The following is an 8,720-nucleotide window of genomic DNA, read 5'->3' as shown; positions in this document are numbered from 1 at the left end:
CAGATAAATCTGACTTGGGACTGATTCACATTTTAATATTAACACCTCCTAGGGTAGTTGTGGGGATGAAGTGAGATGACAGATGCACCTGGCATGAGACCCGGCATTGGCTATAGCTGTTTTCCATCCCCATCTCATTCCTGTATATTCCTGTGTTCCTCTTTCTCAGTCCCCCTGCTAGTGGATGCTGGCCATTTTTCATGCACACAGTGCAGATATTAAGTCTGTGAGCACTGAAATGAGGCTTCCTGAGTTTAAACCCTGGTTTTCCCACTTAATGTTCTGTGAACTTGTGGCTTCAGCTATCCATTTCTCAGTTTATTTGTCTAAATTGAGACAAATAATATTACTGAAAAGTTGTCTCAATAATTCAATGACATGATGCATACTCCAGTAGACAGAATTCTAAAGATGAACTGCTTGCTCGCTAACAATCCCATCTCCTGCTTCACCAAACACTGATCTGATAGTGTGGTGAGGGGACTTCACAAAAATAACTACAGACAACTTATCAGTCCAATGGAGAGTACCCTCCTTGTGGGTCAGACCAATCAGATAAGCCATTTGAGAGCAGGACATTCTCCCTAACCTCATGGCCACACCATCCAGTGTATGTCCTACATGCTTGGTCCAAGAGTGTCCTTGACTTCTTCCACTTCATTTACTTGTTATTCACTTTCATTGTATGTGACACCAGTGTTGGTGTGCAACAGTTTGGAAGGCTTAAAAGTCATCCTTCAGCCTGGAGACAGGAGAAACCCTGGACTAGATGTCCTGTCACCACACAGCAACTGGTGTTCCTTGTAGCAAGACATTAGGAACAGCAACTCTTTCTAGCTCATTAACAGCACTCAAGATGGCTTCTTCTACACTCACAATACCATGATGTATATCAACACTAGCCTTCTGAAGACAGAAATTGGCAGCAATAGAGGAAACTTGCACATCTTACTCTTTGGCAAATACTTTTCCCATTAAGTCCCAGAAATTGACTGTATTCATTAAGTTCATCTTGGCTAACCTCTGTAAATAGGAAAGCCTACTCCTAAATCTGATCAGGAGGTAGAGAAGTAGCTCAGTGGAGTGTCTGCACATAGCATGAAGAAGAACCCTCAATTCGATTCCAGCACCAATAAATATTTAAGTATTTATTAAAAATTTAATTTTAAGCAACTTCCCATTATGGTACTATCAAAAGGGAAAGCAAAGCATTATCCTGGAGTCCCCATCTGGCCCCAGGACATAACTCAAGGGAGTCAAAGCCAACTTCACAGGTACTACAGTCACAGGAAGTGGGTCAGACTCCACCTTCAATCTTCATCTTCCTCCCACACAGGCAGGTCTACTCCTGATTTCCAAGAGCTTCCCCACATCAATAAAAAGTCATGAGGCCAGTCCCATGAACAAAGAGCCTTTAGATGCCCTAGTCTAGTCCCTGTTTGCTGCTTACTAATTGTGTGCTCATTGCCAAATCCAAGCACACCTTGGGGCTTCTATTTTCTCTCCTATTCAATGCAGTTCACCATTATCCAAGGTCCTTAGGAGGATGGCAGAGCACAGTGAATACAAAATCCTCCCACTAGGGAAAACACACAGTGGTCACCAGGACCATCCCCTAGAGCCATTTACACACCACAGACAGCAGCTCCCTGAGCTGAGTGTGTGAGGGACTGGGTCAAGAGACAATGCCTGAATTCAACCCGGGTTGACCCACTCCTGAGATGCATGACTTGGACATCTCACAAGTCATCTCTCAGTGACAGTTTCTCTTCTATTACATATGATTCTGCACATGCCAGAATCTAACTGTTATACTCAGAAAAGGTCAGAAGTCCCAGAATAAGAAGGAGCTATTTGTATCAGATTGTATCTCTGCCCTTATCCACACTCAGGGTCTGGAGAGCTTAGCTACCACCTGTTGATTCATATCAGTGAGTGGCCAGAAAGCCTGACATCACTGCTGGACCCTGAAACCTTCCCACCAAGACCTGAATTGCTCTAGCCTTCTGTGCTTCAGTCACCACTTAGCAGTTGCCACTGCATGAAGATGTGGCTTTTAATCTGTGGCTATTGAGCAGTAATGGCTCATGAGCTGGTGGGTCAGGAACCCTGCGTCTCCTCTTGGCACCTCTCACCAAGTGTCCCAGGAAGATCTTCAGAGGTGTTTTCAAGCTTCCCCACCTCCTTTATACCCCTAACCAACAATTTCTTTATAATGTGCCCAAATATGCTTTCTCTGGCCTAGGACAACAGGATTCTGGGTCAGTCTCTAGCCACAAATGACAGTGGATTTAAAGGAATTCCTGACTGCACCCATCAGAAGCCCATTGTCAAGATAGTCTAGAAGAAAACGTGCAGGTGATTCCTATCACTGCAGCCTCTCAGAACAAATGTGTCCCTTTGCAGAATGCAACTAACCTTTAAAGCCTCCTGGGTCACCTGGGCCTTGGGCAAAAGGCTGTGAGAAATCTGATTCTGATACCAGTGGGCAGAGGAAGTGAGAAAAGTGAGTGGCTGGCACCTAGATGGCCTTCAGTCTCCATCAAAGTGTAACTACTGCCCCAGCGAGGGAGATCCTGGACACAAGGGAGAAACACCTGTCTGGCAACAATTGCTAAGACTCAACCCCATAAGTTACAGCTCAAAGGTGACCTACTGGGTAGCTCCAAGGGCACTGCATTCTGTAGGGTCAAGGTCAAGACAGCCTGCTTGGGAGGCTGAATCTCCTGTCTGGAGAAACTCCTCCCCAATTCCAGTTACTGCAATAGAAGCCCTCAGTGAACTTGATGGCATAGAGTGGGATAAAAGTGAAATCCTCCAAAATCAGTGCCTTGAGGTGCCCTAGAAAACAACCACAACCCAGGGATATGGCATGAGTTCAGGGCCTGGAATCAGGGCTCAATGTCCTAGGTTCGGAGGCTATTCAAAATCTCTGCATCTTAGATACTAGAGGTGCTGCCAGGGAGTTGGTTAGAATAGCTAAGAGGTTTCCAGATATCAAGTTTTGCCCCCCTTCAGACTTTTCTCCCCACAAGGAAACAGTCTGCAAAGTGGTCAGCTGTCAGGCAGGAACTTAGAAACACTTGTGATTGCAGGTAGAGGACTGCTCACTGCTATCACTTGAAGTTGTTTCTTTGTTTCAGAAACTGCTCTTTTGAAAAGGCCTGGAAGTACCAGCGTAAACCAGTCAAAGATACACAGCTCCTTTTCTAAAGTGACCTAGGGTAAACTTTGCTCACTCTAACTCATTATAATACCAAATTCTCTGCCCTAAATGAAGTGCATCTGCCATTTGTTTGGTTTGGTACTGGGAATAGAAGCCAAGGGTGCTTTACTACTGAGCTACATTTTGTGGTACAGATTTCTCAGAACAAAAGAAAGAGAATATGATGCTGTCTGTATCATTGTGAGCCCTCCAGAAATCAGTTTTGAACATTCTTGCTACTTTATAATATAGAAATAGAATGCCCAAACAGGAATGTGTATTACCTTATATGAAGACAAAGGCTAGTATGTAAAAGGAAACTAACTAGAATATATAAGGGATAATTCCCTACACTAAATGCTGAGCCTTTGAATAAGAATACACTGAAGCTGGATGCACACAAATAAACACTGCTTCCTATTGAATATCCTGGTGTCCCCTGTCTTTGTGTGAGAATCCCATGCAACATTATATTCTGTTTGGTTTGATGCAAACACTGACTTATCTTATCCTTCTCATTGCTATATATTTATAATGACCAGTTTGCTTAGAAGTATTTACATCCTATGAGAAGTGAAAAGAACATCTGAAAAAAGATTTTGATGACTCTTAAATAAATAGTAGTCTACAATAACTGACATGAAAACCAACTCAAGTTGTAAGCTCCTTCTTTTTAGAAACATTACATATGCTGTACTTCTTAAAAATAACTTATCAAAACTGATTTGTGCCCATGTTTGCACTCTTCTAAAATTACCTTTAAAATAGTCTAACACGAGAAGTTTTCTATGGCAATAATTCACATGGCTTCTACAGAAAGTGTCAACAGGCCTGGAGATGTAGCTCAGTGCTAGAGAGCTTGTGCAGCATGTACTAGGCTTTGAAATTTAACCACCAACACTGCAAGAAAAGGAAATGAAGAAGAAAGGAAGGAAGGAAGGAAGGGAGGAAGGAAGGAAGGGAGGGAGGGAGGGACAGGAGGGGAGGGAAAGGAATGAATCATTAAAACAAAAGGACAAGTGGTACAAATATAAATATACAACATACTAGATCTTTAAATTTTTTACAGAGCTTTAGAATTTTAGTGACATCAAGCTGGGTGATATTATGACTGTACAGAATGCCACATAATAAGTTCTAGCCTAAACCAAACCAATGGGTGGGTGACCTGGAGAGGACTCCTCTCTGCCTTGATTGGGACAGGCTTGAACCTTTGCTGCTTCAAGATTCACAGCAGAGTGAAGAGGCAAAGACTTCTCTGATAGGCAGCATGAGTGTGCTAGGCCCCTGGGAGCCCATGACCAGGGTTCCCCATGCCCATGCGTGGAGCATCCCCCCCACCAACCGCTGGTTCACAATGATCTGCTCCGTTGCCTGGTGCAGGTTTGCTCCTGATCAAAGGTCTGAGTGTCCACAGCCTGTTTTGGCATGGCTGGTCATGGTGTGGTAGGGAATAGTCAAAGTAGCCTTAGCATGATGGAGGGGCAATGGCTGCCCCTCAGCCCTACTTGGGGATGGTCCTGAAAGTAGTAAGCAGGGTTGTGGTCTGCCTTGTCTGAAGACATGGAAACACACCCTAGTCCTTATGGCTGTCCCTGGGAATTGGTGATATGTTCAACTATGGGGTTTTTTGTTGTTCTCTTGTTTTTGTGGAGAAGTTATCAGTCTGTGAGAAGCAGGCATTACATGAGAAGAGAAAGACAGCTTGCTCTAAAACTTTCTGAACTAATTGAAGAAAAATGTGAACTCCTTGAAAAGGTTAGTATTGTTCAAAAAGACTATGAAGACTTAGAGTCATCTTTAAAGGATGCCATTTTGGAGAAGGAGTCAATAAAATCAGAAAAGTGGGAGACAATATATGAAAACCTGGATAGGTCCATATCTAAACTTGAGAATGAAATACTCTTTCTAGAAAAAGAGATAAAAGAAGAGAAAACTAAACATTTTCAACAGGATGAATTGATGGTGGATATATTAAAAAGAATTAAGTCCCTAGAAAATGAATCAAAATCCCTCAAATTTCAAGCTAAAACAACCTTGGGAATATTTAAAATGAATAAAGAAGCAGTTACAGTAGCAATAAAAGAGGCTTTAAATGAAAATTTTTACCTTCAGGTAAGTCAGAAACAGCTTTTACATGAAGTTGAGGTATGGAAAGAAAAAGTGAATGGCCTCAATAAACAGAAAATGACACTTGAACACTCTAAAGAACATGCAGAACAAGTTCTAAGAGATAAAGAAAATCACATTAAATCTCTGAACACTTGCTGCAGATGAAAGATTGGGCTCCTGTGCTTGCAGAAGTCCTAAAAGATGATGGTAACTTGGAGTTGGAAATGGAGAGTTAATCAGAAATTGGTGCTCACTTTGAAGATCAGGCAAAAGGGGCTTTGAAGAAACTGGTTTATGTTGCAAAGTTAAAGACCTCTTTTAAAACCTTAGAAAGAGAAGGAAATCAAATTTTTACTTTATTATCTGAAGTAATTGAATCAAAGGAAGGTGTTATAGGACATATTAAAATCTTAGAACAAGCATCTTTTCATGCAGAAAACATAGAGTTTGAAAGTGAGAATCAGAATCTTCAGCAGAAATTTAAAGTCATGATGGAATTATATCAAGAAAATGTAATGAAACTCCAATGGAAACTAATAGGAGAGAAAAACTACCAGGTAGAGCAAGAAGTAAAACTTTTCAAAGTGGAAGAAAAGATCAGCAATACAACTAAACCGCTGGAGACCTATAGAAAATGAGCCAATGATCTTGAAGAAGAATTGAAGAGAACCATTCATTTTTATCAGGAGTATGTTAAGTACTATGAGAAAAAAACTCATGGTAATGAGTTGGCAGCTCAGAGTGCTAAAAGATACCTCAATGATTTAAGAAAACAAAATGATCACAACAGACAAAAATTAACTGAAAGGGAGTTCAAATTTAGAGTTGCAGAAAAAGATCCTTCTGCACTTGATGTTTCCAATACAGCCTTTGGAAGAGGTCATTCTCCAAATGGTCCCTCACCACTGAGTTGACCTTCATGTGAAATGAGACCTTTTTATGTGGAAAAGAAGGGTCCACTCATACTCTCACCTTTGGTGCCAGTGGGAGAAGGAAGAGGCTCAAGGGGCCCAGAGAATTCTCTGGATCATCCGACCAGCGATGAAAGAAGAGAATCAAACTGCAATAGGTTAACTGATCCTCAGAGAGCACCTCTGACACTGGACCCCTGGCACCTCCATGTCAACAGGCCCATATGATACTGATCCCTCCACTAGGCTAAACATATTCTGATCCACAGCTTCCTCTACAATGGCAAGATAGATGTCTTTCTAATTATGGTACACCATCTGTATCAGCAGAATTCAAAATTTCAACTATGCTGCCTTTGGAAAAAATGGAGGGGTCTATGTCTTCAGATATTAAATACAGTAGAAATGATACCAAAGTCAATCTTGGTGATACCAATTTGCCTGATTCATCTCTCCCTCCTGAAAACGAAGTAAGTGGCTCTATCTTTGCTTTCTCACCTTTCCTTCCAATCAGAGGTCCATTGTTTCCAGTGGATCCAAGGAGTCAGTTAATGAGAAGAGGACCTTTTTTCCCTCCACCTCCTCCAGGAAACATGTATGGAGCATTTTGAGGATATTTTTCCGCTGGGCTCACCACCCCCTCCATTCCCAATGGGATTGTAGTGTTTTCCTCATTATCTCCCCACAAGAGCTGAATTTTTTCCCCCGCCTCCCACCCCCACACTCTGAAAGTAGAAGTGAGTTCCCTTCAGGGTTGATCCCACCTTCAAATGAGCCTGCTACTGAATATCCAGAAGCACAAAGGAAACCTGACAATCTTTTGTATCTGCCTTCAAAAGTAACTTATCTCTTATTTATAGTTTAAGTAACTGCTTTTATTTAAGTGATTACACTTTTGCTCCAATTGAAGCTTAATGGGATTACAATTCTTAGAATAGTAGTTTGTAAATAAACATGGTTTAGATACAAATCTTATGAGTAAATTATTTCCATTTTATCTAATTCTAGAAGAGTATAACATTTAATTTGATTAATGCATTATTATATGAGCAACAAATGGAGTTTTATATATGCAATCTTGCAGTTGGGGATATTTTAAACTCCAAACAAAGGCTGTCCCTTTATACAAAGAAACATATTTACTGTTATTGTAGCAAATGTGAAAGTAACCTTATGCTTAATGAAAGATTTTAATTTATATAAAATCTTGTTTGGCATTGATAATAAAAATCAGCCAGTTTTTCCACAAAAATACTAGAGCCTATTAAGAGTAAATCATAAAATACAACTATACATGTCATGGAAATAGGAGATTTCAAATAAAAAATTCAGTTATCAGAAAACTTGTAGAAATTGGAAACTTCACTCTGCCCCTGTTTTCCCTTACATCTTTTTTTTTTACCCATTTTGCTGTGGTTCACTGATTTTTGGAGTGTCCTAGCCTTTGTTTTGTTTTCAGGGAGACATTTCTAAAATAGAAATGATTTATTAGGACACTGAAATGAAAGAAACAAAGACATAACTCCAAATTTTGTTATTGGTAAATCCGATAGTCATAAAATGACTACATGTCTGAAGTTCTTAATCTCAATTTCTATATCACTGCATATAAGTAACAATTTACAAAACTGCACCAGTCCAGAGGTGACACTTCAAACAATGTTTTCCCGTTAGAGACCAAGAAAGAATATTTATTAAAAATACTCTAATTAAGAATTAGTGGTTAAAGTTTTTTTCAAGTGTTAAATATATGCTCTTCAGGTTTTTGTAAAGAGTATACATTTAAGTCTAAAATAAATGCCATAATATAATTTTCTTCTTAAATATAAGAAGCAACTGTATTACAATTGATGGCCAATGGAGACTTTCAGTGATACTTGAGCCCATGATTAATTTAAATGAGAAAAAAATGGGCACTGAAAAAGAAACTCTACAAATTCAATAAATCTAATCTGTTTTCCCTCAAGACTAACACTGGTTGTTAAATTAATCCTATAATTTTTACTTTCTAGCATAAAACATTACTCACTCTAAATGAATGGAAGACAAGTCTACATTCAGGGTCTGTATAAAATGGACTGATGACCCCCTACTGATGTTAATTCAGAACTACTTCTGCCCTAACTACTACAGGAGAATAGTTCCTAGTATATTTCATGTTTGACACCAAGAAACTGGAAGTAAGGTGATTTTAGGTTGAAAACAGAACTGAAATTTCTAAATACCATGTAAAAAGTTACAGCTTCGGAAGAAAACTCTGAAAGGACCTTCTAAATATGACACCATTTATTGAATCAGGTTCCAACTTTGTTTGCAGCTCTGAAAATGACAGTTAAATAAAATAAAAACAATATTAAAATTTGGCAATTTATAGAAAAATAAGGAAGTATTAAGTCCAAAAATGAAGTCATATACACAGTACATATCTATATGCACTTTACCTAAATAATTGGGCTATTATAAAAATTAAAATTCTCACAACTATAAAAGAG

At 39.5% G+C, this 8,720-nt stretch overlaps 1 pseudogene; it reads left to right on the top strand.

Annotated features, from left to right (window-relative positions):
• Positions 1–4,692: 4,692 nt before the first annotated feature.
• LOC143394837 (cTAGE family member 15-like) lies at positions 4,693–6,923 on the top strand (annotated as a pseudogene).
• The last annotated feature ends 1,797 nt before the right edge of the window (positions 6,924–8,720 follow it).

The sequence above is a fragment of the Callospermophilus lateralis genome, chromosome 3, assembly GCF_048772815.1.
Source record: "Callospermophilus lateralis isolate mCalLat2 chromosome 3, mCalLat2.hap1, whole genome shotgun sequence".
NCBI classification, from domain to species: Eukaryota; Metazoa; Chordata; class Mammalia; order Rodentia; family Sciuridae; genus Callospermophilus; species Callospermophilus lateralis.
The sequence above is the reverse complement of the archived record's forward strand: the minus strand, read 5'-3'. Positions and strand labels throughout refer to the sequence as shown.